The 26613-nt window shown below is 45.8% G+C and overlaps 25 non-coding genes across 25 annotated transcripts; 7 read left to right on the top strand and 18 right to left on the bottom strand.

Annotated features, from left to right (window-relative positions):
• Positions 1-6036: 6036 nt before the first annotated feature.
• On the bottom strand, positions 6037-6199 carry LOC135009199 (U1 spliceosomal RNA). The gene has a single exon (XR_010208773.1). It is a non-coding gene; the product is annotated as a U1 spliceosomal RNA (small nuclear RNA).
• Positions 6200-6351: 152 nt separating this feature from the next.
• Positions 6352-6515, bottom strand: LOC135009081 (U1 spliceosomal RNA). Its single transcript, XR_010208670.1, has one exon. It is a non-coding gene; the product is annotated as a U1 spliceosomal RNA (small nuclear RNA).
• A 674-nt stretch (positions 6516-7189) lies between these two features.
• Positions 7190-7352, bottom strand: LOC135009105 (U1 spliceosomal RNA). Its single transcript, XR_010208692.1, has one exon. It is a non-coding gene; the product is annotated as a U1 spliceosomal RNA (small nuclear RNA).
• Positions 7353-7504: 152 nt separating this feature from the next.
• LOC135009053 (U1 spliceosomal RNA) lies at positions 7505-7668 on the bottom strand. Its single transcript, XR_010208643.1, has one exon. It is a non-coding gene; the product is annotated as a U1 spliceosomal RNA (small nuclear RNA).
• A 674-nt stretch (positions 7669-8342) lies between these two features.
• LOC135009132 (U1 spliceosomal RNA) lies at positions 8343-8505 on the bottom strand. The gene has a single exon (XR_010208718.1). It is a non-coding gene; the product is annotated as a U1 spliceosomal RNA (small nuclear RNA).
• A 152-nt stretch (positions 8506-8657) lies between these two features.
• On the bottom strand, positions 8658-8821 carry LOC135009052 (U1 spliceosomal RNA). Its single transcript, XR_010208642.1, has one exon. It is a non-coding gene; the product is annotated as a U1 spliceosomal RNA (small nuclear RNA).
• A 674-nt stretch (positions 8822-9495) lies between these two features.
• On the bottom strand, positions 9496-9658 carry LOC135009127 (U1 spliceosomal RNA). Its single transcript, XR_010208714.1, has one exon. It is a non-coding gene; the product is annotated as a U1 spliceosomal RNA (small nuclear RNA).
• A 149-nt stretch (positions 9659-9807) lies between these two features.
• On the bottom strand, positions 9808-9972 carry LOC135009134 (U1 spliceosomal RNA). Its single transcript, XR_010208721.1, has one exon. It is a non-coding gene; the product is annotated as a U1 spliceosomal RNA (small nuclear RNA).
• A 670-nt stretch (positions 9973-10642) lies between these two features.
• LOC135009094 (U1 spliceosomal RNA) lies at positions 10643-10805 on the bottom strand. Its single transcript, XR_010208682.1, has one exon. It is a non-coding gene; the product is annotated as a U1 spliceosomal RNA (small nuclear RNA).
• A 152-nt stretch (positions 10806-10957) lies between these two features.
• Positions 10958-11121, bottom strand: LOC135009049 (U1 spliceosomal RNA). Its single transcript, XR_010208639.1, has one exon. It is a non-coding gene; the product is annotated as a U1 spliceosomal RNA (small nuclear RNA).
• Positions 11122-12093: 972 nt separating this feature from the next.
• On the bottom strand, positions 12094-12256 carry LOC135009034 (U1 spliceosomal RNA). Its single transcript, XR_010208624.1, has one exon. It is a non-coding gene; the product is annotated as a U1 spliceosomal RNA (small nuclear RNA).
• Positions 12257-12930: 674 nt separating this feature from the next.
• On the bottom strand, positions 12931-13093 carry LOC135009209 (U1 spliceosomal RNA). The gene has a single exon (XR_010208783.1). It is a non-coding gene; the product is annotated as a U1 spliceosomal RNA (small nuclear RNA).
• Positions 13094-13245: 152 nt separating this feature from the next.
• LOC135009301 (U1 spliceosomal RNA) lies at positions 13246-13409 on the bottom strand. Its single transcript, XR_010208859.1, has one exon. It is a non-coding gene; the product is annotated as a U1 spliceosomal RNA (small nuclear RNA).
• Positions 13410-14080: 671 nt separating this feature from the next.
• Positions 14081-14243, bottom strand: LOC135009095 (U1 spliceosomal RNA). The gene has a single exon (XR_010208683.1). It is a non-coding gene; the product is annotated as a U1 spliceosomal RNA (small nuclear RNA).
• Positions 14244-14395: 152 nt separating this feature from the next.
• LOC135009150 (U1 spliceosomal RNA) lies at positions 14396-14559 on the bottom strand. The gene has a single exon (XR_010208733.1). It is a non-coding gene; the product is annotated as a U1 spliceosomal RNA (small nuclear RNA).
• Positions 14560-15233: 674 nt separating this feature from the next.
• On the bottom strand, positions 15234-15396 carry LOC135009203 (U1 spliceosomal RNA). The gene has a single exon (XR_010208777.1). It is a non-coding gene; the product is annotated as a U1 spliceosomal RNA (small nuclear RNA).
• A 152-nt stretch (positions 15397-15548) lies between these two features.
• On the bottom strand, positions 15549-15712 carry LOC135009017 (U1 spliceosomal RNA). Its single transcript, XR_010208607.1, has one exon. It is a non-coding gene; the product is annotated as a U1 spliceosomal RNA (small nuclear RNA).
• Positions 15713-15856: 144 nt separating this feature from the next.
• LOC135009260 (U5 spliceosomal RNA) lies at positions 15857-15972 on the top strand. The gene has a single exon (XR_010208819.1). It is a non-coding gene; the product is annotated as a U5 spliceosomal RNA (small nuclear RNA).
• A 270-nt stretch (positions 15973-16242) lies between these two features.
• Positions 16243-16359, top strand: LOC135009286 (U5 spliceosomal RNA). The gene has a single exon (XR_010208844.1). It is a non-coding gene; the product is annotated as a U5 spliceosomal RNA (small nuclear RNA).
• Positions 16360-16645: 286 nt separating this feature from the next.
• On the top strand, positions 16646-16758 carry LOC135009283 (U5 spliceosomal RNA). Its single transcript, XR_010208841.1, has one exon. It is a non-coding gene; the product is annotated as a U5 spliceosomal RNA (small nuclear RNA).
• A 4820-nt stretch (positions 16759-21578) lies between these two features.
• On the bottom strand, positions 21579-21742 carry LOC135009138 (U1 spliceosomal RNA). Its single transcript, XR_010208724.1, has one exon. It is a non-coding gene; the product is annotated as a U1 spliceosomal RNA (small nuclear RNA).
• Positions 21743-21886: 144 nt separating this feature from the next.
• On the top strand, positions 21887-22002 carry LOC135009266 (U5 spliceosomal RNA). The gene has a single exon (XR_010208824.1). It is a non-coding gene; the product is annotated as a U5 spliceosomal RNA (small nuclear RNA).
• A 270-nt stretch (positions 22003-22272) lies between these two features.
• Positions 22273-22388, top strand: LOC135009268 (U5 spliceosomal RNA). The gene has a single exon (XR_010208826.1). It is a non-coding gene; the product is annotated as a U5 spliceosomal RNA (small nuclear RNA).
• Positions 22389-22674: 286 nt separating this feature from the next.
• On the top strand, positions 22675-22790 carry LOC135009249 (U5 spliceosomal RNA). The gene has a single exon (XR_010208808.1). It is a non-coding gene; the product is annotated as a U5 spliceosomal RNA (small nuclear RNA).
• Positions 22791-23065: 275 nt separating this feature from the next.
• On the top strand, positions 23066-23181 carry LOC135009279 (U5 spliceosomal RNA). The gene has a single exon (XR_010208837.1). It is a non-coding gene; the product is annotated as a U5 spliceosomal RNA (small nuclear RNA).
• Positions 23182-26613: the final 3432 nt, after the last annotated feature.

The following is a 26613-nucleotide window of genomic DNA, read 5'->3' as shown; positions in this document are numbered from 1 at the left end:
ATCCTTTGCTATATGCATTTTTTTTTGTTCATTAAAGTAATCCAAAACTGGGATTGATATTTTAGCTTTTATTTTTACTTAAAGTACAATAACTTTTACCATTTTAATTTGTTTTAATAGTATATTGACAGTATTGTTTTCTTTCAAAAATCCACTTAATTTTCTTTACCCGATTATTAAAATGGTAATTGACAAAAACAAACTACATTGTCACCAGAAGAGCAATACAAAATGTACAAGTGATGTATTAAAATCATCTTTCCAGCTTGAATTTCAATGATGCATTGGGGCAACGATTTTGTGAGAAACATCTTCACCCTTAAATAAAGATTTTCTTAATTCCTTACCTGTGTGCTAATTAGATATCACCTTGTTTTCACATTAAACAGACTTCCACATGAGAAAGCAGCAAGGATGCAGTGGCGTTAATGTTTCCTGGTGTCAACCTGTATTATTTCAGTAGATATTGAAATGAGGATGCATCTTGCTGCCTTTCCAATGAAGCAAGTTTAATTTAGTAATAGGTGAAAAACCATTCCTACAAAGATGTTAATCAGATATTTGGCTTTGTGGACACTTTTCAGAGTACAAATTTGTTAGCATAAAAGTAAAGCCAGAAAATGAAGAGCTGTTTAATCACTCAATTGGATTTTTTTGCCAGCATATTTCTTTTTCTCTGCAAACCACTGCTAAATTGTGCTTCCTAGCTGTTTTTATAAAATCACTGAATCAAATCTAACTCTGATTACATCAGAGAAGGCCAGGTACCCTACACCATAACAGGGGTTTTTGAAATTTTGACTTGTCTACTTAAAGATCACCAAAATCTGATAACAAGGTCAATTATGTCCCTGGGTGGGATTGAACCACCAACCTTTTGGTTAATAGCCGTACACACTAACTGATTGCGCCACAGCGACACTTTGCAAAAGTACATACTGACAAAGGCTGATAAGCATTCATCTAGAACGTTTTCAAGAAAAACTTTAAATAGTCAATAATCTGGAGAGTTTTTGTAAGATGTTTCTTCCATCAACCAATGAAGAAACACATTGGTACTTTCCCATGATGAGTGAGTGCTTCAGGATCTCTTGCAATTACATGTGCAGCAGAGTACTGTAATGGAAGCATGCTGGGTCCATAGCCCAGAGGTAGGCAGATTGAAACTATCCTCTGCTATATGCATTTTTTTTTGTTAATTAAAGTAATCCAAAACTGGGATTGATATTTTTGCTCTTTTATTTTTACTTAAAGTACAATAACTTTTACCATTTTAATTTGTTTTAATAGTATATTGACAGTATTGTTTTCTTTCAAAAATCCACTTAATTTTCTTTACCCGATTATTAAAATGGTAATTGACAAAAATAAACTGATGAGAATAAACTGCAGTCTTTGTTTCGTCTGTACCCGCTGAAAGAGCAGCAAAAGGTGGAGATCTTGATGGGACAGTTGAAAGGGCTTGCACTTAGAGAGGTTACTTCCTGGCCTACTGAAGAGAAGAAGACTGTGGACCAGATCCTCAACAGGCTTGCTACCACATTTGACACAAGGACAGTGTCAGAACTTAAAATGCACTTCTTTGCTCGAAAGCAACAACCAGGAGAGTCACTACGGGGCTATGCCCTCAGCTTGCAGGAAGCACTCAGAGATGTTCAGCAAGCAGACCCTGAGCAAGTGCATGACAAAGAGAAAATGTTATTGGACCAGTTCACTGAAGGTGCAAGGGGCGAATTTGTAAAACTCAGCTGCGACTATTGAGATTGCAGAAGCCTGGAAGCACATTCCTGGATTTTAAAGAGGCTGCGATTAAAGTTCTAGGCTCCAGTCTTACTTCAGGGGCTGTTCCACAAGAGTCTATTCCAGAGATGCCACGGTATCAAGAGAATTCTGATGCCCAGGAGTCAAGTTTTAAAGGAGCTACTTACCCACCTACAGTAAAAGGAGTGACAGTGCCATGTTCAAAGACATGCATATTTGACTCTTCTAGTGAGTTACGAAGTCTGCTGGCTGAACTGACACGTGGTGTGACAGAGATGCGCAGAGACCTGCAGATTCTGAAGAGACAGCAGGCACTGCTCCATGAAGAAATGGAATGGTGCCAGGAGAGGAGACCACTGAACAGTTCCCAATGGGACCTACATAGAAACAGGGAGACACTTTTTTCCAACCACTTTGCCTCCCAAAGGCGACCCATTTTTCAAAGCTGTGAAGGAAGCGGACAAATTAAGAGAGAATTTGAGCAGCCAGATCATTTAAACTCCAAATTCATGTGGTTAACCCGTTATGTTAGCCAAAGCCCGGTGGTTCAAGTTTGCATCAATGGAGTCTCAATGCCCGCTCTCTTAGACACTGGATCACAAGTGACCACAATACAAGCAACACAGTTTGAGCAGCATTGGACTGAGGAACAGATGTTTCCGTCAACTTCCACATTGATAAACCCGATTGCAAGCAATGGGCACTGCATCCCTTGCAAAGGATACTCGGAAGCTGAAATTCAAATCGGACGAACAGTGCTACCACAGCAAGGCTTCATCATCACCACTGCCCAAGATGATGGATTGCCTCCAGTGATAGTGGGCATGAATGTGTTGCGGAACTGCTGTGAGGAGCTCGTAGCAGCACTCCAAGGAGAGTTTCAAACTGACAAGCTCCAGGAGAAACAAGGCCTTCAACCTGGGATAGCCAAACAAAAGGGAAGAATGATAACAGAATTATCTGTAAGAGAGGAACATGAAAAAAATAAGGCTAGCCAAATAATGATAGAAATGCCCATCTCCAGTGTCCAGATTATCCGAAAGAATGCTTCAATGTTAGGCATGAATAATATAGCATCCAGTTCTAGAAACTGTGAGCAACCTATTCAAGGAACCAGTTTTGACCACCTGCAAGATAAAAGTCAGATGATAAGACACCTCAAAGCCTTACTGAAGATTGGGAAATACCTGACCAAGCGACAAAGGCAAGAATCCTCGCCAGAACTCCTGAAGTTGTTGAGACAGCGAGAAAGGCTGTTTGAAGAGAAAGGACAGTTGGTTCGATGTAGTGTGGATCCTAATACTCATTATAGGATCAGTCAACTTGTAATTCCAAGACAAAGTGCTTGTTATGTGCTTGAAGAATATCACGACAAGTCAGGTCACCCTGGGTGCAAAAGGATGGAAACAAGCATCTGGAAAAAGTTCTTTTGGGTTGAAATGAGGGAAGACATCAAGAGATGGTGCCGAAACTGTCCAACCTGTTCTGTAAGAAGAACCTTGCTGCCTCTTTCTCTCCAGAATCCATTGTCCCAAACCAGCTGTGATACTGAATCCCAAGATGGAATGGAAGAGGCTCATAAAATGTATTTACAGCAGACTAAGGTGGTTTGTCACCGACAAGGAGGCAAGAAGACTAGGGCTTGCAAAACAGAAAACCACCATAGTCAGCTGCAGTTTTGTACAGCATGTCCCAAAGACAGTTTAGAAAGAGTTCAATACTCATCCATGGCAGGGGGGTTGAGGTTTCCTAGACAAACTTTTCAAGACCATATACTGTCCAGATTTCAACCGATTGCTCCAGGAGCATGTGTTAATGTACTATAGCACAAAAGGAATTATACCTATCAGATACTGATGTTAAAAATGTTGATAAATGTTAATGTTTCAGACATAATCTGTGTTCACTAATGAATGTGACTGGATATAGTGAGAAGTTTATATAGGGATAAAACCAAAATGCGTGAGGACACGCATGTTTTGGGGGGGGGGCACGTGTGATATCCCATAACAACAAGGACATTTTTGACAACAGTGTAGTTGCCTGTGCCATTTTAAATAAAGTTTATTTAAAAGAAAATTGAACAGCAGTTTGAGAAGTCAGTTGGAGCCATGGTGAGGAAAGAGCTGGCGACGCCATTACGCAGAGATGAGCAGCTGAGAGAGGGGAGACAAATAAGCTGAAAATTGCATGAGAGAGTAAGCAGTAGTGCAAAATACAGCAGTGGAAGTGCAGCAATTAACAAGTAAGAACGCCATGACACTCTCAGCCAAGAGAGTGCACAGCAAGTGTCAGAGACAGGAGAGTATAAAGCCTTTATACCAATGCTGACTGGCCTACATCTGAGGGGAAACTGCCTCAGAAACATCTATTGACTGGGTGAGATAAATCCATATTTATACTGAAACCTACTCCACTGCAAAGGACATTATCCTATATTTACTATACCTATGCAGCGATTTACATGGGAAGCAGCTCCAGTTTGTTTTAAACAATCATCTTTACTACACAGAGCTACAATATTTTGTTCACAGCTAAAGGAGACAATAGCTGCATATAACTATGTAACAACATAACCGGGCCCCAACGTGCACATAGAGACTCCCTGCAGTGACACCAATGTTATCTGGGACTTAAATATTGTCTGCATAAGTTGATTTCTATTACTAAGCAACATAGTATTAATCTCAGATTTAGTTATATTACCATTTGTGTAATGACTTAAAGTGTATATGGTGTCTGTGTTTAAGTTGCTTGAATCAAATCTTTCCCTTCCCTACTGTAATCAGTTCCTTTTCTGAGTTATGTGGTAAACCATTTATTCTTTCATACAAAGCCCTGCCTGCCTTTCTTTGTGTCTGGGGAAACCTTGCCTCTCTGCCAGGAATAGAGAAGAGCTGCTGCTGAAGGAGGAATAGTCCATCAAGGTATCCCTGACCTGTTCCACATAGTTTACACACTTGTTATACCGGGGTGTTACATTGTGTGTGACTGACCTTAGGAAGAAACCGGAGCCTCCGCTGCAGTGACCCAGCAACCAGGGCACGGGAGTATACAGTGCCGCTGGGAGTGATGAAGCTGCAGTAAAGATGTCTATTAGACCTAGCCTGCTGCAGCCCTTGTAGATTCTCGTAAAAAAAGTTCTTCTTTTCTTGTCAAAATTAATAGCTAAGAATAGGCTGCTTGAGGCAGGCCCCTGTTAAGTGGCCTGCTACTGAAGGCAACAACTACAAACTGAGCTCCCTGTTCATGGAAGCGGGGTTATAGAGGAGAATGCGCTGAGCATCTTGGGAACAGTCAAAAGCTTTGAGCCGGTTGGTGCCTCAGATCAAGATCCTACTCTACACCCCAATGTGAATCCTTGTGGAGTCCAGTGTACCCCACAGAAGAAATTAATGTGTCACACCCATTGGCAGCAACCTTAGAATAGCTGCTGACGGGCACAATTGAGAAAGGAAGGGGGGGGGGACATTTGAATCCAGCACATAGATGCAATTCAAATATGTAATTTGAACCTTCCTATTTTAAAATATAATGGATGAACCTCACCCTGTGAGAACAATCTTCATGATATAGAGATCTCATATGCAAAATAAGTATGAGTTGGGATAGGGCTGGGGAGGGTGGCTGCTCGGGCAGCCCCTCCCCCGTCAAGTTAAGGAGATTCAACTGAGGAAGCACAAGGGAACTCTCGTCTGGGGACAACAACTGCAGGGAGACCACATCTTTTCAGATGAACATGGGAGGGCGGAAGGCTGCCTAATACTGAAGCACCATCAAATATCAAACCATATGCAATAACTAGTACAAGCATTCCTGGGGGAAGGTCTGCAGGAGACGAATTTGCATACGGTGATGTCATCCAAGCAGTGGGCCAAAGTTGGCTGGAACCCTCATCTGCATATGAAAAGAGAAAAGGGTTATGCAGGGCATGGCGGCCTTTTGCGGCGCTTGGATGACCCCTAGTTCGCATTAAACACCTCCACCCTCCTTCGGTGTGGGGCTCATGTTGACTATGCCCCAGCCCCTGAAGCATTCAAGCTGATTTCTTGCAGCAGCTGGGCACTGTAACAGCTCCAGAGCTGCTCTGTAAGGCAAATAAAAGGGTGTGGGCCCTGCAGCACTACCTGTAGTTCGCATTGTGCGTTGGAAGGCACAAAGTAATCAGACGGGAGAAGTCAGGATAGTGCGCAAGGGCATAGAAGGGAGCGGCTCAAGAAAAGAGAAGTGGAAACAGACAGCAAACTAGGCTGGAGAGAGACCTGAGACAAAGAGATCTGAATTATACGAGAGCCGACCAGGGGAAACACAAATTATGCAGTCAAGTTTCCCACATTTGGGGAAATCGCAGGGGCAGCACAGCCAGAGTGCAATGGGTGAGCCTTGCCCTGGGAGAAGCACCTTCAAGATCATAGTATCTCACCTGGCAGGTAAGTAGGAGTTGGGCTAGAGCTGGGGAGGGTCGCTGCTCGGGCACCCCCCTGTCAAGTGAAGGAGATCCAACTGAGGCAGCACAATGGAACTCTCGAAAGAAGAACAAGGCTAGAGGAAGATCTGAGACAAAGAAATCTGACTTTTACCAGAGCTGACCAGCGGAAAACACAAACACAGTCCCCCACTACCACAAATAATGCAGGCGAGTTTCCCACATTTGGGGAAATCACAGGGGTCAGCATACCCAGAATGCAATGAATGAACCTCACCCTGGGTGAACAATCTTCATGACCATGGTGTCTCCTATGCAAAATAAGTATGATTTGGGATAGGGCTGGGGAGGGCCGCTGCTCAGGCACATCTCTGTCAAGTAAAGTTAATTCAACTGAGGCAGCACAAGGGAACTCTCATCTGGGGACAACAACTGCAGGGAGAACACATATTTTCAGATGAACATGGGAGGGCAGAAGGCTGCCTAATACTGAAGCACCCCCAAACAACAAACCAAATGCAACAACTAGTGCAAGCATTCCTGGGGGAAGGCCTGCAGCAGATGGATTTGCATATGGTGATGTTATCCAAGCAGTGGGTCAAAGTTGGCTTCAACCCTCATCTGCATATGAAAAGAGAAAAGGGGCGTGCAGGGCATGGCGGCCTTTTGCGCTGCTTGGATGACCCCTAGATCGCATTAAACACCCCCACCCTCCTTTGGTGTGGGGCTCATGTTGGCCATGCCCCATCCCATGAAGCATTCAAGCTGATTTCTTGCAGCAGCTGGGCACTGTAACAGCTCCAGAGCTGCTCTGTAAGGCAAGTAAAAGGGTGTGGGCCCTGCAGCACTACCTGTAGTTTGCATTGTGCATTGGAAGGCACAAAGTAAGCAGACGGGAGGAGAAGTCAGGATAGTGCACAAGGGTATAGAAGGGAGGGGCTCAAGAAAAGAGAAGTGGAAACAGACAGCAAACTAGGCTGGAGAGAGACCTGAGACAAAGAGATCTGAATTATACGAGAGCCGACCAGGGGAAACACAAATTATGCAGTCAAGTTTCCCACATTTGGGGAAATTGCAGGGGCAGCACACCCAGAGTGCAATGGGTGAGCCTTGCCCTGGGAGAAGCACCTTCATGATCATAGTATCTCACCTGGCAGGTAAGTAGGAGTTGGGCTAGAGCTGGGGAGGGTCGCTGCTCGGACACCCCCCTGTCAAGTGAAGGAGATCCAACTGAGGCAGCACAAAGGAACTCTCGAAAGAAGAACAAGGCTAGAGGAAGATCTGAGACAAAGAAATTTGACTTTTACCAGAGCTGACCAGAGGAAAGCACAAACACAGTCCACCACTACCACAAATAATGCAGTCGAGTTTCCCACATTTGGGGAAATCACAGGGGTCAGCATACCCAGAGTGCAATGAATGAACCGCACCCTGGGAGAACAATCTTCATAACAATGGTATCTCCTATGCAAAATAAGTATGATTTGGGATATGGCTGGGGAGGGCCGCTGCTCAGGCACATCTCTGTCAAGTAAAGGAGATTCAACTGAGGCAGCACAAGGGAACTCTCATCTGGGGACAACAACTGCAGGGAGAACACATATTTTCAGATGAACATGGGAGGGCAGAAGGCTGCCTAATACTGAAGCACCCCCAAACAACAAACCAAATGCAACAACTAGTGCAAGCATTCCTGGGGGAAGGCCTGCAGCAGATAGATTTGCATATGGTGATGTCATCCAAGCAGTGGGTCAAAGTTGGCTTCAACCCTCGTCTGCATATGAAAAGAGAAAAGGGGCGTGCAGGGCATGGTGGCCTTTTGCGGCACTTGGCTGACCCCTAGTTTGCATTAAACACCTCCACCCTCCTTCGGTGTGGGGCTCATGTTGGCTATGCCCCAGCCCCTGAAGCATTCAAGCTGATTTCTTGCAGCAGCTGGGCACTGTAACAGCTCCAGAGCTGCTCTGTAAGGCAAGTAAAAGGTTGTGGGCCCTGCAGCACTACCTGTAGTTCGCATTGTGCGTTGGAAGGCACAAAGTAAGCAGAAAGGAGGAGAAGTCAGGATAGTGCGCAAGGGCATAGAAGGGAGCTGCTGAAGAAAAGAGAAGTGGAAACAGACAGCAAACTAGGCTGGAGAGAGACCTGAGACAAAGAGATCTGAATTATACGAGACCTGACCAGGGGAAACACAAATTATGCAGTCAAGTTTCCCACATTTGGGGAAATCGCAGGAGCAGCACACCCAGAGTGCAATGGGTGAGCCTTGCCCTGGGAGAAGCACCTTCATGATCATAGTATCTCACCTGGCAGGTAAGTAGGAGTTGGGCTAGAGCTGGGGAGGGTCGCTGCTCGGGCACCCCCCTGTCAAGTGAAGGAGATCCAACTGAGGCAGCACAAAGGAACTCTCGAAAGAAGAACAAGGCTAGAGGAAGATCTGAGACAAAGAAATCTGACTTTTACCAGAGCTGACCAGAGGAAAGCACAAACACAGTCCACCACTACCACAAATAATGCAGTCGAGTTTCCCACATTTGGGGAAATCACAGGGGTCAGCATACCCAGAGTGCAATGAATGAACCGCACCCTGGGAGAACAATCTTCATAACAATGGTATCTCCTATGCAAAATAAGTATGATTTGGGATATGGCTGGGGAGGGCCGCTGCTCAGGCACATCTCTGTCAAGTAAAGGAGATTCAACTGAGGCAGCACAAGGGAACTCTCATCTGGGGACAACAACTGCAGGGAGAACACATATTTTCAGATGAACATGGGAGGGCAGAAGGCTGCCTAATACTGAAGCACCCCCAAACAACAAACCAAATGCAACAACTAGTGCAAGCATTCCTGGGGGAAGGCCTGCAGCAGATAGATTTGCATATGGTGATGTCATCCAAGCAGTGGGTCAAAGTTGGCTTCAACCCTCGTCTGCATATGAAAAGAGAAAAGGGGCGTGCAGGGCATGGTGGCCTTTTGCGGCACTTGGCTGACCCCTAGTTTGCATTAAACACCTCCACCCTCCTTCGGTGTAGGGCTCATGTTGGCTATGCCCCAGCCCCTGAAGCATTCAAGCTGATTTCTTGCAGCAGCTGGGCACTGTAACAGCTCCAGAGCTGCTCTGTAAGGCAAGTAAAAGGGTGTGGGCCCTGCAGCACTACCTGTAGTTCGCATTGTGCGTTGGAAGGCACAAAGTAAGCAGAAAGGAGGAGAAGTCAGGATAGTGCGCAAGGGCATAGAAGGGAGCGGCTCAAGAAAAGAGAAGTGGAAACAGACAGCAAACTAGGCTGGAGAGAGACCTGAGACAAAGAGATCTGAATTATACGAGACCTGACCAGGGGAAACACAAATTATGCAGTCAAGTTTCCCACATTTGGGGAAATCGCAGGGGCAGCACACCCAGAGTGCAATGGGTGAGCCTTGCCCTGGGAGAAGCACCTTCATGATCATAGTATCTCACCTGGCAGGTAAGTAGGAGTTGGGCTAGAGCTGGGGAGGGTCGCTGCTCGGGCACCCCCCTGTCAAGTGAAGGAGATCCAACTGAGGCAGCACAAGGAAACTCTCGAAAGAAGAACAAGGCTAGAGGAAGATCTGAAACAAAGAAATCTGACTTTTACCAGAGATCAGAGGAAAACACAAACACAGTCCCCCACTACCAACAAATAAAGCAGTCGCGTTTCCCACATTTGGGGAAATCACAGGGGTCAGCATACCCAGAATGCAATGAATGAACCTCACCCTGGGAGAGTAATCTTCATGACCATGGTATCTCCTATGCAAAATAAGTATGATTTGGGATAGGGCTGGGGAGGGCCGCTGCTCATGCACATCTCTGTCAAGTAAAGGAGATTCAACTGAGGCAGCACAAGGGAACTCTCATCTGGGGACAACAACTGCAGGGAGAACACATATTTTCAGATGAACATGGGAGGGCAGAAGGCTGCCTAATACTGAAGCACCCCCAAACAACAAACCAAATGCAACAACTAGTGCAAGCATTCCTGGGGGAAGTTCTGCAGAAGACGGATTTGCATACGGTGATGTCATCCAAGCAGTGGGTCAAAGTTGGCTTCAACCCTCATCTGCATATGAAAAGAGAAAAGGGGCGTGCAGGGCATGGCGGCCTTTTGCGGTGCTTGGATGACCCCTAGTTCGCATTAAACACCCCACCCTCCTTTGGTGTGGGGCTCATGTTGGCCATGCCCCATCCCCTGAAGCATTCAAGCTGATTTATTGCAGCAGCTGGGCACTGTAACAGCTCCAGAGCTGCTCTGAACGGCAAGTAAAAGGGTGTGGGCCCTGCAGCACTACCTGTAGTTTGCATTGTGCATTGGAAGGCACAAAGTAAGCAGACGGGAGAAGTCAGGATAGTGCGCAAGGGCATAGAAGGGAGCGGCTCAAGAAAAGAGAAGTTGAAACAGACAGCAAACTAGGCTGGAGAGAGACCTGAGACAAAGAGATCTGAATTATACGAGAGCCGACCAGGGGAAACACAAATTATGCAGTCAAGTTTCCCACATTTGGGGAAATCGCAGGAGCAGCACACCCAGAGTGCAATGGGTGAGCCTTGCCCTGGGAGAAGCACCTACATGATCATAGTATCTCACCTGCCAGGTAAGTAGAAGTTGGGCTAGAGCTGGGGAGGGTCGCTGCTCGGGTACCCCCCTGTCAAGTGAAGGAGATCCAACTGAGGCAGCACAAGGGAACTCTCGAAAGAAGAACAAGGCTAAAGGAAGATCTGAGACAAAGAAATCTGACTTTTACCAGAGCTGACCAGAGGAAAGCACAAACACAGTCCCCCACTACCACAAATAAAGCAGTCGAGTTTCCCACATTTGGGGAAATCACAGGGGTCAGCATACCCAGAATGCAATGAATGAACCTCACCGTGGGAGAACAATCTTCATGACCATGGTATCTCCTATGCAAAATAAGTATGATTTGGGATAGGGCTGGGGAGGGCCGCTGCTCAGGCACATCTCTGTCAAGTAAAGGAGATTCAACTGAGGCAGCACAAGGGAACTCTCATCTGGGGACAACAACTGCAGGGAGAACACATATTTTCAGATGAACATGGGAGGGCAGAAGGCTGCCTAATACTGAAGCACCCCCAAACAACAAACCAAATGCAACAACTAGTGCAAGCATTCCTGGGGGAAGGCCTGCCGCAGATGGATTTGCATATGGTGATGTCATCCAAGCAGTGGGTCAAAGTTGGCTTCAACCCTCGTCTGCATATGAAAAGAGAAAAGGGGCGTGCAGGGCATGGCGGCCTTTTGCGGCGCTTGGATGACCCCTAGTTCGCATTAAACACCTCCACCCTCCTACGGTGTGGGGCTCATGTTGGCTATGCCCCAGCCCCTGAAGCATTCAAGCTGATTTCTTGCAGCAGCTGGGCACTGTAACAGCTCCAGAGCTGCTCTGTACGGCAAGTAAAAGGGTGTGGGCCCTGCAGCACTACCTGTAGTTTGCATTGTGCATTGGAAGGCACAAAGTAAGCAGACAGGAGGAGAAGTCAGGATAGTGCACAAGGGTATAAAAGGGAGGGGCTCATGAAAAAAGAAGTGGAAACAGACAGCAAACTAGGCTGGAGAGAGACCTGAGACAAAGAGATCTGAATTATACGAGAGCCGACCAGGGGAAACACAAATTATGCAGTCAAGCTTCCCACATTTGGGGAAATCAGAGTGCAATGGGTGAGCCTTGCCCTGGGAGAAGCACCTTCATGATCATAGTATCTCACCTGGCAGGTAAGTAGGAGTTGGGCTAGAGCTGGGGAGGGTCGCTGCTCGGGCACCCCTCTGTCAAGTGAAAGAGATCCAACTGAGGCAGCACAAGGAAACTCTCGAAAGAAGAACAAGGCTAGAGGAAGATCTGAGACAAATAAATCTGACTTTTACCAGAGCTGACCAGAGGAAAGCACAAACACAGTCCCCCACTACCACAAATAATGCAGTCGAGTTTCCCACATTTTGGAAATCACAGGGGTCAGCATACCCAGAATGCAATGAATGAACCTCACCCTGGGAGAACAATCTTCATGACCATGGTATCTCCTATGCAAAATAAGTATGATTTGGGATAGGGCTGGGGAGGGCCGCTGCTCAGGCACATCTCTGTCAAGTAAAGGAGATTCAACTGAGGCAGCACAAGGGAACTCTCTTCTGGGGACAACAACTGCAGGGAGAACACATATTTTCAGATGAACATGGGAGGGCAGAAGGCTGCCTAATACTGAAGCACCCCCAAACAACAAACCAAATGCAACAACTAGTGCAAGCATTCCTGGGGGAAGGCCTGCAGCAGATGGATTTGCATACGGTGATGTCATCCAAGCAGTGGGTCAAAGTTGGCTTCAACCCTCGTCTGCATATGAAAAGAGAAAAGGGGCGTGCAGGGCATGGCGGCCTTTTGCGGCGCTTGGATGACCCCTAGTTCACATTAAACACCTCCACCCTCCTTCGGTGTGGGGCTCATGTTGGCTGTGCCCCAGCCCCTGAAGCATTCAAGCTGATTTCTTGCAGTAGCTGGGCACTGTAACAGCTCCAGAGCTGCTCTGTACGGCAAGTAAAAGGGTGTGGGCCCTACAGCACTACCTGTAGTTTGCATTGTGCATTGGAAGGCACAAAGTAAGCAGACAGGAGGAGAAGTCAGGATAGTGCACAAGGGTATAAAAGGGAGGGGCTCATGAAAAAAGAAGTGGAAACAGACAGCAAACTAGGCTGGAGAGAGACCTGAGACAAAGAGATCTGAATTATACGAGAGCCGACCAGGGGAAACACAAATTATGCAGTCAAGCTTCCCACATTTGGGGAAATCGCAGGGGCACCACACCCAGAGTGCAATGGGTGAGCCTTGCCCTGGGAGAAGCACCTTCATGATCATAGTATCTCACCTGGCAAGTAAGTAGGAGTTGGGCTAGAGCTGGGGAGGGTCGCTGCTCGGGCACCCCCCTGTCAAGTGAAAGAGATCCAACTGAGGCAGCACAAGGGAACTCTCGAAAGAAGAACAAGGCTAGAGGAAGATCTGAGACAAATAAATCTGACTTTTACCAGAGCTGTCCAGAGGAAAGCACAAACACAGTCCCCCACTACCACAAATAATGCAGTTGAGTTTCCCACATTTGGGGAAATCACAGGGGTCAGCATACCCAGAATGCAATGAATGAACCTCACCCTGGGAGAACAATCTTCATGACCATGGTATCGCCTATGCAAAATAAGTATGATTTGGGATAGGGCTGGGGAGGGCCGCTGCTCAGGCACATCTCTGTCAAGTAAAGGAGATTCAACTGAGGCAGCACAAGGGAACTCTCATCTGGGGACAACAACTGCAGGGAGAACACATATTTTCAGATGAACATGGGAGGGCAGAAGGCAGCCTAATACTGAAGCACCCCCAAACAACAAACCAAATGCAACAACTAGTACAAGCATTCCTGGGGGAAGGCCTGCAGCAGATGGATTTGCATATGGTGATGTCATCCAAGCAGTGGGTCAAAGTTGGCTTCAACCCTCGTCTGCATATGAAAAGAGAAAAGGGGCGTGCAGGGCATGGCGGCCTTTTGCGGCGCTTGGATGACCCCTAGTTCGCATTAAACACCTCCACCCTCCTTCGGTGTGGGGCTCATGTTGGCTATGCCCCAGCCCCTGAAGCATTCAAGCTGATTTCTTGCAGCAGCTGGGCACTGTAACAGCTCCAGAGCTGCTCTGAACGGCAAGTAAAAGGGTGTGGGCCCTGCAGCACTACCTGTAGTTTGCATTGTGCATTGGAAGGCACAAAGTAAGCAGACGGGAGAAGTCAGGATAGTGCGCAAGGGCATAGAAGGGAGCGGCTCAAGAAAAGAGAAGTTGAAACAGACAGCAAACTAGGCTGGAGAGAGACCTGAGACAAAGAGATCTGAATTATACGAGAGCCGACCAGGGGAAACACAAATTATGCAGTCAAGTTTCCCACATTTGGGGAAATCGCAGGAGTAGCACACCCAGAGTGCAATGGGTGAGCCTTGCCCTGGGAGAAGCACCTACATGATCATAGTATCTCACCTGCCAGGTAAGTAGAAGTTGGGCTAGAGCTGGGGAGGGTCGCTGCTCGGGTACCCCCCTGTCAAGTGAAGGAGATTCAACTGAGGCAGCACAAGGGAACTCTCGAAAGAAGAACAAGGCTAGAGGAAGATCTGAGACAAATAAATCTGACTTTTACCAGAGCTGACCAGAGGAAAGCACAAACACAGTCCCCCACTACCACAAATAATGCAGTCGAGTTTCCCACATTTGGGGAAATCACAGGGGTCAGCATACCCAGAATGCAATGAATGAACCTCACCCTGGGAGAACAATCTTCATGACCATGGTATCTCCTATGCAAAATAAGTATGATTTGGGATAGGGCTGGGGAGGGCCGCTGCTCAGGCACATCTCTGTCAAGTAAAGGAGATTCAACTGAGGCAGCACAAGGGAACTCTCATCTGGGGACAACAACTGCAGGGAGAACACATATTTTCAGATGAACATGGGAGGGCAGAAGGCTGCCTAATAATGAAGCACCCCCAAACAACAAACCAAATGCAACAACTAGTGCAAGCATTCCTGGGGGAAGGCCTGCAGCAGATGGATTTGCATACGGTGATGTCATCCAAGCAGTGGGTCAAAGTTGGCTTCAACCCTCGTCTGCATATGAAAAGAGAAAAGGGGCGTGCAGGGCATAGCGGCCTTTTGCGGCGCTTGGATGACCCCTAGTTCGCATTAAACACCTCCACCCTCCTTCGGTGTGGGGCTCATGTTGGCTATGCCCCAGCCCCTGAAGCATTCAAGCTGATTTCTTGCAGCAGCTGGGCACTGTAACAGCTCCAGAGCTGCTCTGTACGGCAAGTAAAAGGGTGTGGGCCCTGCAGCACTACCAGTAGTTTGCATTGTGCATTGGAAGGCACAAAGTAAGCAGACAAGAGGAGAAGTCAGGATAGTGCACAAGGGTATAAAAGGGAGGGGCTCATGAAAAAAGAAGTGGAAACAGACAGCAAACTAGGCTGGAGAGAGACCTGAGACAAAGAGATCTGAATTATACGAGAGCCGACCAGGGGAAACACAAATTATGCAGTCAAGCTTCCCACATTTGGGGAAATCGCAGGGGCACCACACCCAGAGTGCAATGGGTGAGCCTTGCCCTGGGAGAAGCACCTTCATGATCATAGTATCTCACCTGGCAGGTAAGTAGGAGTTGGACTAGAGCTGGGGAGGGTCGCTACTCGGGCACCCCCCTGTCAAGTGAAAGAGATCCAACTGAGGCAGCACAAGGGAACTCTCGAAAGAAGAACAAGGCTAGAGGAAGATCTGAGACAAATAAATCTGACTTTTACCAGAGCTGACTAGAGGAAAGCACAAACACAGTCCCCCACTACCACAAATAATGCAGTCGAGTTTCCCACATTTGGGGAAATCACAGGGGTCAGCATACCCAGAATGCAATGAATGAACCTCACCCTGGGAGAACAATCTTCATGACCATGGTATCGCCTATGCAAAATAAGTATGATTTGGGATAGGGCTGGGGAGGGCCGCTGCTCAGGCACATCTCTGTCAAGTAAAGGAGATTCAGCTGAAGCAGCACAAGGGAACTCTCATCTGGGGACAACAACTGCAGGGAGAACACATATTTTCATATAAAAATCTTGGTCATGCTCTGGTTTCTCTTCAGAACGAACAAATCTTTCGCCTCTTACTAAAGATTTCCGTGGAGAGGAGCAAAACCGAGTTTTATCTCAATTTTTGCATGCCCCATCTTTTTGGGGTTTCTTTTACCGGTTTAAAGATAGAATGAGTGTGCTTTAATGTAAGCTCATTTGCATAGAAATGACAGTAAATGTTTATTTATGTTCAAACAGAACTTTCTTGACCATGCTACTTGCTTTAAAGATCTGGGAGCACATGGAATACAGTACAAACCATGCTTATAGCAAGGAGAAGCCAGGTGAGAAATCTGCTTTCTTTCAAATTGGGCACTCACTTTGATCTGAATGAGGACTGCTGGCACAGCACTCAGGCGACAGGTGGAATCTTGGTCATGCTCTGGTTTCTCTTCAGAACGAACAAATCTTTCGCCTTTTATTAAAGATTATCCGTGGAGAGGAGCAAAACTGAATTTTATCTCAATTTTTGCATGCCCCATATTATTGGGGTTTCTTTTATCAGTTTAAAGACAGAACGAGTGTGCTTTCTTGTTAGCTTTAATGTAAGTTTATTTGCATAACAATGACAATAAATGTCTGTTTCTTTTCAAGCAGAACTTTCTTGACCATACTAATTGCTTGAAAGATCTGGGAGCACATGGAAAAGAGTACAAACCATGTTTATAGCAAGGGGAAGCCTGGTGAGAAATCTGCTTTCTTTCTTTCAAATTGGGTGCTCACTTTGAGCTGAATGAGGACTGCTGGCATGGCACTCAGGCGACAGGTGGAATCTTGGTCATGCTCTGGTTTCTCTTCAGAACGAACAAATCTTTCGCCTTTTACTAAAGATTTCCGTGGAGAGGAGCAAAACTGAGTTTTATCTCAATTTTTGCATGCCCCATATCATACCTCCCAACTGTCCCGATTTTCGCAGGACAGTCCCGTTTTTTGGGGACTGTCCCGCTGTCCCACCTGCGGGCCGCAGTGTCCCGCGGTGGGGAGGACAATTGGGAGGCTCTGTCTGTCGCTGCCCTGCTTAGCAGAGCAGCGGTGAATAGACGCTGTGCGCATGCGCACAGCGTCTATTCACTGAAGTCAGAGGGAGAGGTGGCATGCCAGCGGCTCACAGAGCGCTGGGCATGCCCGCTCAGTGCCGAAAACGGGGGCGTGACTCGCGATCGCGGGTCCTCCCGCGAAGCCACGCCCCCTTTTACTTAGGCCACACCCTTTTTGGGAGCGCGCGCGACTTCGCCGCGCGTGTGTCCCTCTTTGCGAGCCGACAAAGTTGGGAGGTATGCCCATATTATTGGGGTTTCTTTTATCAGTTTAAAGACAGAACGAGTTTGCTTTCTTGTTAGCTTTAATGTAAGTTTATTTGCATAACAATGACAGTAAATGTTTGTTTCTTTTCAAACAGAACTTTCTTGACCATGCTACTTGCTTGAAAGATCTGGGAGCACATGGAAAACAGTACAAACCATGCAGTATCACAAGAGCCTTTATTTGATCTTTCATGAAGATAGAGCAGAATTGAGGACACGTCAACAATTTCTGCCGAAGGTGGTTCATCTTTCCACATGGTGCCTTTGGCCACTGACACCTTCGTTGAGTCAAAGTCTCTGGCTGTGGTCAGAACTTTGAAAATTTATGTCACCAGAACGGTTCAGATTAGGAAAACAGAGGCTCTGTTTGTCCTGTATGCTCCCAACAGGATTGGGTGTCCTGCTTCCATGTAGACCATTATGCGCTGGATCTGTGGTAAGATTCAGCATGCTCATTCCATGGCAGGATTGCCGTTACTGAATTAGGTGAAGACCCATTCTACTAGAAAGGTGGGTTCATCCTGGGCAGCTGGTCGGGGAGTCTCGGCATTGCAACTTTGCCGAGCAGCTATTTAGTAAACACTTTTGCTAAGTTTTACAAGTTTGATACCTTGGCCGATGATAACTTCAAGTTGGGTCATTCGGTGCTGCAGAGTCGTACGCACTCTTCCACCCGTTCAAGAGCTTTGGTATAACCCCATGGTTCTTAATGTGACCCCAGCATCCTCTAGGTCGTATGAGAAAATAGGATTTTAATACCTACCGGTAAATCCTTTTCTCTTAGTCTGTAGAGGATGCTGGGCACCCGTCCCAGTCCATACTGTGTCTGCAGTTATTACTTGTGGTTATACACATGTTGTGTTATGGTTCTGGTCAGCTTTTTGCTGCAATTGTTCATGCCGTTGGCTTGTGTTCTGTTGAATGCCACGTTCTGCGGCATGCTTAAGGTGTGAGCTGGTAAGATGCTCACCTTAGTTTAACAATAAATCCTTTCCTCGAAATGTCCGTCTCCATGGGCACAGTTCCTATAACTGGAGTCTGGAGGAGGGGCATAGAGGGAGGAGCCAGTTCACACCCTTTGATAGTCTTAAAGTGCCCATGTCTCTTGCGGATCCCGTCTATACCCCATGGTTCTTAATGTGACCCCAGCATCCTCTACGGACTAAGAGAAAAGGATGCCCTTGCGCACTATCCTGACTTCTCCTCCCGTCTGCTTACTTTGTGCCTTCCAACGCACAATGCAAACTACAGGTGGTGCTGCAGGGCCCACACCCTTTTACTTGCCTTACAGAACAGCTCTGGAGCTGTTACAGTGCCCAGCTGCTGCAAGAAATCAGCTTGAATGCTTCAGGGGATGGGGCATGGCCAACATGAGCCCCACACCAAAGGAGGGTGGGGGTGTTTAATGAGAACTAGGGGTCATCCAAGCACTGCAAAAGGCCGCCATGCCCTGCACGCCCCTTTTCTCTTTTCATATGCAGATGAGGGTTCCAGCCAACTTTGGCCCACTGCTTGAATAACATCACTGTATGCAAATCCGTCTGCTGCAGACCTTCCCCCAGGAAGGCTTGTACTAGATGTTGCATATGGTTTGATATTTGATGGTGCTTCAGTATTAGGCAGCCTTCCGCCCTCCCATGTTCATCTGAAAAGATGTGGTCTCCCTGCAGTTGTTGTCCCCAGACGAGAGTTCCCTTGTGCTTCCTCAGTTGAATCTCCTTAACTTGACGGGGGAGGGGCTGCCCGAGCAGCCACCCTCCCCAGCCCTATCCCAACTCATACTTATTTTGCATATGAGATCTCTTGATCATGAAGATTGTTATCACAGGGTGAGGTTCATCCATTATATTTTAAAATAGGAAGGTACAAATTACATATTTGAATTGCATTTATGTGCTGGATTCAAATGTCCCCCCCCCCCTTCCTTTCTCAATTGTGCCCGTCAGCAGCTATTCTAAGGTTGCTGCCAATGGGTGTGACACATTAATTTCTTCTGTGGGGTACACTGGACTCCACAAGGATTCACATTGGGGTGTAGAGTAGGATCTTGATCTGAGGCACCAACCGGCTCAAAGCTTTTGACTGTTCCCAAGATGCTCAGTGCATTCTCCTCTATAACCCCGCTTCCATGAACAGGGAGCTCAGTTTGTAGTTGGTGCCTTCAGTAGCAGGCCACTTAACAGGGGCCTGCCTCAGGCAGCCTATTCTTAGCTATAAATTTTGACAAGAAAAGAAGAACTTGTTTTATGAGAATCTACAAGGGCTGCAGCAGGCTAGGTCTAATAGACATCTTTACTGCAGCTTCATCACTCCCAGCGGCGCTGTATACTCCCGTGCCCTGGTTGCTGGGTCACTGCAGCGGAGGGTCCGGTTTCATCCTAAGGTCAGTCACACACACACCACCCTTCCGGATCACGAGGCCGCTGATGAAGGGGAGCGTGGCCGTAGGGGGTGGACCGTGTGCGCACTGGCGTGGACACTGATTACTGGGCAGCCGCTCCACTAGCCACCAGGTACAGTTAAGGAGCACAGGTCTGGGGGTTTTTCTCCTATATTAACCCAATTTTGTACTGCCCGCAGCGCATTGTGATAGGTAATAGGGCCTGATTCAGGTTGGATTGCAATCACAATAAGCGATCCAACTGCAAAAATTGCTAAGAGCATACGCATGTGCCTGCATTTTCTGCGGCACCCCGCAGAGAATGCGATCGCCTCTGCCTGTCAATCGGGGCGGGGGGGGGGATAGGTGGGTCAGCAACACTCCATTTCCAAGTCAGGGATGGAGCGGTGCGGGGGCAAGGCTTCAAAATGGGGTCTGCAACGGAGGAGACACAGGGGGCGTGGTCACAGCGGCTGTATGACATCACATTCAGCCGCTGTGATCACAAAAATGGTGGCGGCTTCCTGCGCGCACATACAGTCTGCACCAGCAGGAGGCTACACCATTTTTTATGATCACGCTGAACTGCAGTGCGACTGCAATTACAGCATGGTCAAGAAGGGAGGCGTCATGCTGGGTGGCCATGCCCTTTCACTGTGCAGGAGCCAGCACTGCTCACACACTAGTCCCCGGGTGCAGCCCCCAACCCCCGGGACACCCGGAGCAACAAAATGTAGATTCAGGCCACCAGGCCACGCCCCTACCTATGAAACCATGCCTCCTTTTTACCATTGCGCTGCTTATCTGCGCGCACTGCATTACAATCTCCCTCGCCACCTCTCTGCGTGTCACCAGTGATAGTGACACCTCTGCCATGCTTGTAGCAGCTGGTCCTAAGATCTACGCCTCAAGCCCTGAGTGTTTGCCCTTGTGACTTGTTGATCATCATAGCGAAGCAGATGCTTACAGAAAACTGCAGGGGCTTAGATTGAAAATAAAAAAATTGATGGGTATAAGGTAGAGAGGAGCGGGTTCGGTTCTCCGAGAACCGAATTCCCCACGAACTCCACGTTGTTTACACTGGTCCGAGGCAGGCTCGGTTGTTCCCGCCTGACTCGGAAAACCTGAACAAGGGAAAATGTCATCATCCCGCTGTCGGATTCTCGCGAGATTCGGATTCCATATAAAGAGCTGCTTGTTGCCGCCATTTTTACTCGTGCTTTGAAGAGAGAGCGGAATGGACGTGGCTATGTTCTCTCAGTGGAAATCTCAATATCAGTGCTCAGTATCAGTGGTTACTTATTGCTGCTCAGTAATACTAGTAGTGTGTCTCTCCTGCTCAGTGTCAGTTCTCAGTAGTATCCTCATCAGTGCTCAGTATCACTGCTCATTGTCTTGTGCTGCATTGTGGTGCTCAGCATACTACAGTACATTACTAATAGTCCAGTGCTGCATCTTGCTGCTCAGTGTCAGTTCTAGTATCCTCATCAGTGCTCACTATCACTGTTCATTGCATTTTGGTTTTCTGTATACTACAGTAACATAGTAATATAGTAACATATAGTAACATAGTTTTTGAGGTTGAATAGAGGCAAATTGCCCATCGTGTTCAACCTGTTTTAAGTTGTGATGATTCTACATACTTGCTGAATAATGTTTTATGACTAGTTAGCTACTATAACTCATGTTACCCCCGGATTAACCATGTTGATATTTTAAGTATTATAACCTTAGATAGCTTTTTCATTCAGAAATGTATCCATTCCTTTTTTAAATCCAATTACAGAGTCCGCCATTACCACCTTCCCTGGCAGGGAATTCCACATCCTGATTGCCCTAACAGTGAAGATCATAGTATCTCACCTGGCAGGTAAGTAGGAGTTGGGCTAGAGCTGTGGAGGATTGCTGCTCGGGCACCCCCTGTCAAGTGAAGGAGATCCAACTGAGGCAGCACAAGGGAACTCTCGAAAGAAGAACAAGGCTAGAGGAAGATCTGAGACAAAGAAATCTGACTTTTACCAGAGCTGACCAGAGGAAAGCACAAACACAGTCCCCCACTACCACAAATAATGCAGTCGAGTTTCCCACATTTGGGGAAATCACAGGGGTCAGCATACCCAGAATGCAATGAATGAACCTCACCCTGGGAGAACAATCTTCATGACCATGGTATCTCCTATGCAAAATAAGTATGATTTGGGATAGGGCTGGGGAGGGCCGCTGCTCAGGCACATCTCTGTCAAGTAAAGGAGATTCAACTGAGGCAGCACAAGGGAACTCTCATCTGGGGACAACAACTGCAGGGAGAACACATATTTTCAGATGAAAATCTTGGTCATGCTCTGGTTTCTCTTCAGAACGAACAAATCTTTCGCCTTTTACTAAAGATTTCCGTGGAGAGGAGCAAAACTGAGTTTTACCTCAATTTTTGCATGCCCCATCTTTTTGGATTTTCTTTTATCGGTTTAAAGATAGAATGAGTGTGCTTTAATGAAAGCTCATTTGCATAGAAATTACAGTAAATGTTTGTTTCTTTTCAAACAGAACTTTCTTGACCATGCTACTTGCTTGAAAGATCTGGGAGCACATGGAATACAGTACAAACCATGCTTATAGCAAGGAGAAGCCAGGTGAGAAATCTGCTTTCTTTCAAATTGGGCGCTCACTTTGATCTGAATGAGGACTGCTGGCATGGCACTCAGGCGACAGGTGGAATCTTGGTCATGCTCTGGTTTCTCTTCAGAATGAACAAATCTTTCGCCTTTTATTAAAGATTTCCGTGGAGAGGAGCAAAACTGAGTTTTATCTCAATTTTTGCATGCCCCATATTATTGGGGTTTCTTTTATCAGTTTAAAGACAGAACGAGTGTGCTTTCTTGTTGGCTTTAATGTAAGTTTATTTGTATAACAATGATAGTAAATGTCTGTTTCTTTTCAAACAGAACTTTCTTGACCATGCTACTTGCTTGAAAGATCTGGGAGCACATGGAAAAGAGTACAAACCATGCTTATAGCAAGGGGAAGCCTGGTGAGAAATCTGCTTTCTTTCTTTCAAATTGGGTGCTCACTTTGAGCTGAATGAGGACTGCTGGCATGGCACTCAGGCGACAGGTGGAATCTTGGTCATGCTCTGGTTTCTCTTCAGAACGAACAAATCTTTCGCCTTTTACTAAAGATTTCCGTGGAGAGGAGCAAAACTGAGTTTTATCTCAAATTTTGCATGCCCCATCTTATTGGGGTTTTATTTTATCTGTTTAAAGATAGAACGAGTGTGCTTTAATGTAAGCTCATTTGCATAGAAATGACAGTAAATGTTTGTTTCTTTTCAAACAGAACTTTCTTGACTATACTAATTGCTTGAAAGATCTGGGAACACATGGAAAAGAGTACAAACCATGTTTATAGCTAAGGGAAGCCTGGTGAGAAATCTGCTTTCTTTCTTTCAAATTGGGTGCTCACTTTGAGCTCAATGAGAACTGCTGGCATGGCACTCAGGCGACAGGTGGAATCTTGGTCATGCTCTGGTTTCTCTTCAGAACTAACAAATATTTCGCCTTTTATTAAAGATTTCCGTGGAGAGGAGCAAAACTGAGTTTTATCTCAATTTTTGCATGCCCCATATTATTGGGGTTTCTTTTATCAGTTTAAAGACAGAACGAGTGTGCTTTCTTGTTAGCTTTAATGTAAGTTGCCATAGATGCAGTGAAACACATGTGTAGGGCACGGCGTGTCCGCGTGTATTTGACTCATGTGAAATGTTATAAAACAAAAATATATGATTATGATGTTAGCTGTTAGTCTCCACTAATAGGGAATAGAAGCTGAGCTATAAGAATGGAATACACTAGATATGATGTCACTTAGCAATTACAATGTCTAAAGTGCATACAGATAGCTACTAATAACTCTTGATAAGAAAGTATATCAGTGTGGGTATATTTATATGATGGGATATTGGGACTAGTGAATATATATCACTCCTGCTGTCCAGATTGGCAATAACCAGACAATTATGATAAGAGTAGAGATGTCACATGGGCTGCTATAGATATTAATTTAATGCTGTATGTGTCATTTGTTACAAATGGATACATTTTCTATGAGTCAGCCTAGCAGCTGCATGTTCTAACAGAACACTATCCTCACACAGAATCTGCTAACCTTGAGATAACTAAATGACAGTGTGTAACAGTCTCTTTACTATAAGACTGTTACAAAGTAATATATATATTTGAAGTCAGTCTAGCAGCTGTGTGTTCCAGCAGTTTATAAGACAAAGAAAATCTCCTATTGTGGAATCTAGACACATGGGACTGCTGGCCTGTGTCATACTATTTCTATGTAATACCAGTAACATGTATATAACTGTTACATAATTGTTACAAATGGATAAATCTTTGAGTCAGCCTAGCAGCTGCATGTCCTAACAGTACACCATAAATCCTTTACAGTGTAACAAATTGATTGGTAACACTTAAAGGCTGGAGAGCAGTTATATGCCTTACTAGCATACTCAATATACCACATTATTACACCAGTTACCACGATTATTGACAGCGCATTTGATATATTATATTACCCTCACACTGAGTCTGTTTACCTTTAGATAACTAAGTGACCGAATATGTAACAGTTTCTCTATCATAAGACTGTTACAAAGTGAGATAGATATATTTGGAAGTCAGTCAAACAGCTGTGTGTTTCAGCGGTTTATAAGAAAATTCCTCATTGTGGAATCTGGACCACTAAGGGTTATTATATATATAGCACATGGAATTGCCACATCTCCCTATATGATAATTTCATTACACTGTAACATAATAAGAATTAACTCTTTAACAGTGTAAATAGAGAGTAATGAATCTCTGACACATGGAATATATTATTTCTTAGATGAATTGGATAAACCATTATGACAGACACTTTGCTTCTTAATAAGAATTGAGGTGGCTATACCTCTAAGGAAAGCATTATTGCCTACGCCTAGATCAGATTAAATAAGATCTGGCTGAATATATGAAGGAAGGTTGCTATTTATATGAGAATTGGAATTGCTATATTCCTTAAGGCAACCCCACCGATTGATATATGTTGTCAATTAAGTATATCTGAACGGCTATATCTGGACCAGATTTAATAAGATCTGGCTGATTATATGAAGGAGGGCTGCTATTTATATTGGAATTGCCATATTCCTTAAGGCAACCGCACCTGTTGGTATATCTCGCCAATTAACTATATCTAAACAGCTAAATTAAAGCTATTCATCATTTTTTTAGTTTGGATATTAATAAATATGATCTTTCCATGATCCATAGAGATTTCCCTATCAAGTGATTCCTTATCCGATATAGAAAGCTATCCCCCTGTGGTATTGAATTTAGGAATATAGTCTTAGGGGACACAGAGAAATAAGTGATCCCCATCTACCTAAGCACCCCACAAATTGGAGGTTAGCTTACCGGTTATACTCAATCACCCCCACAAATTCGCCAATGGGGATGGCTTCCCGGGAGGTAACCCCTATTGAGTGAAGGGAGTATATAGGATACGACCCAGTGGTACCTGACGACATAGATACTAACAGCTATTTAATAACATTACGCTAGAAAGTGATTATTAGCAACATATATATCTATATAAACAACCCCGCCAGGGTTGTGCCTTCAAAAATAATCACACACGGACACGCTTTTTAAACCTTTTTTTCACATCTCTTTATTCTTCTTATGCACATGTATGTTAGTTCTGTGATTTTAACATTTATGTTTCACTGCAGTTTGGGATAATAATATTAATATTTATCCAATTTTAATACATACTTAATAAAGGTTATATTTTATGATTCATTCATTCTGTCCAGTGCGTCAACAGTGCAGATTTCTTCTTGTTTTTTCTCCCAAATTCTATAACAATGACAGTAAATGTTGTTTCTTTTCAAACAGAACTTTCTTGACCATGCTACTTGCTTGAAAGATCTGGGAGCACATGGAAAACAGTACAAACCATGCAGTATCACAAGAGCCTTTATTTGATCTTTCATGAAGATAGAGCAGAATTGAGGACACGTCAACAATTTCTGCCGAAGGTGGTTCATCTTTCCACATGGTGCCTTTGGCCACTGACACCTTCGTTGAGTCAAAGTCTCTGGCTGTGGTCAGAACTTTGAAAATTTATGTCACCAGAACGGTTCAGATTAGGAAAACAGAGGCTCTGTTTGTCCTGTATGCTCCCAACAGGATTGGGTGTCCTGCTTCCATGTAGACCATTATGCGCTGGATCTGTGGTAAGATTCAGCATGCTCATTCCATGGCAGGATTGCCATTACTGAATTAGGTGAAGACCCATTCTACTAGAAAGGTGGGTTCATCCTGGGCAGCTGGTCGGGGAGTCTCGGCATTGCAACTTTGCCGAGCAGCTATTTAGTAAACACTTTTGCTAAGTTTTACAAGTTTGATACCTTGGCTGATGATAACCTCAAGTTGGGTCATTCGGTGCTGCAGAGTCGTACGCACTCTCCCACCCGTTCAAGAGCTTTGGTATAACCCCATGGTTCTTAATGTGACCCCAGCATCCTCTAGGTCGTATGAGAAAATAGGATTTTAATACCTACTGGTAAATCCTTTTCTCTTAGTCCGTAGAGGATGCTGGGCACCCGTCCCAGTCCATACTGTGTCTGCAGTTATTACTTGTGGTTATACACATGTTATGTTATGGTTCTGGTCAGCTTTTTGCTGCAATTGTTCATGCCGTTGGCTTGTGTTCTGTTGAATGCCACGTTCTGCGGCATGCTTAAGGTGTGAGCTGGTAAGATGCTCACCTTAGTTTAACAATAAATCCTTTCCTCGAAATGTCCGTCTCCCTGGGCACAGTTCCTATAACTGGAGTCTGGAGGAGGGGCATAGAGGGAGGAGCCAGTTCACACCCTTTGAAAGTCTTAAAGTGCCCATGTCTCTTGCGGATCCCGTCTATACCCCATGGTTCTTAATGTGACCCCAGCATCCTCTACGGACTAAGAGAAAAGGATGCCCTTGCGCACTATCCTGACTTCTCCTCCCGTCTGC

Source organism: Pseudophryne corroboree, unplaced genomic scaffold (genome assembly GCF_028390025.1).
Source record: "Pseudophryne corroboree isolate aPseCor3 unplaced genomic scaffold, aPseCor3.hap2 scaffold_225, whole genome shotgun sequence".
Lineage (NCBI taxonomy): Eukaryota > Metazoa > Chordata > Amphibia > Anura > Myobatrachidae > Pseudophryne > Pseudophryne corroboree.
The sequence above is the reverse complement of the archived record's forward strand: the minus strand, read 5'-3'. Positions and strand labels throughout refer to the sequence as shown.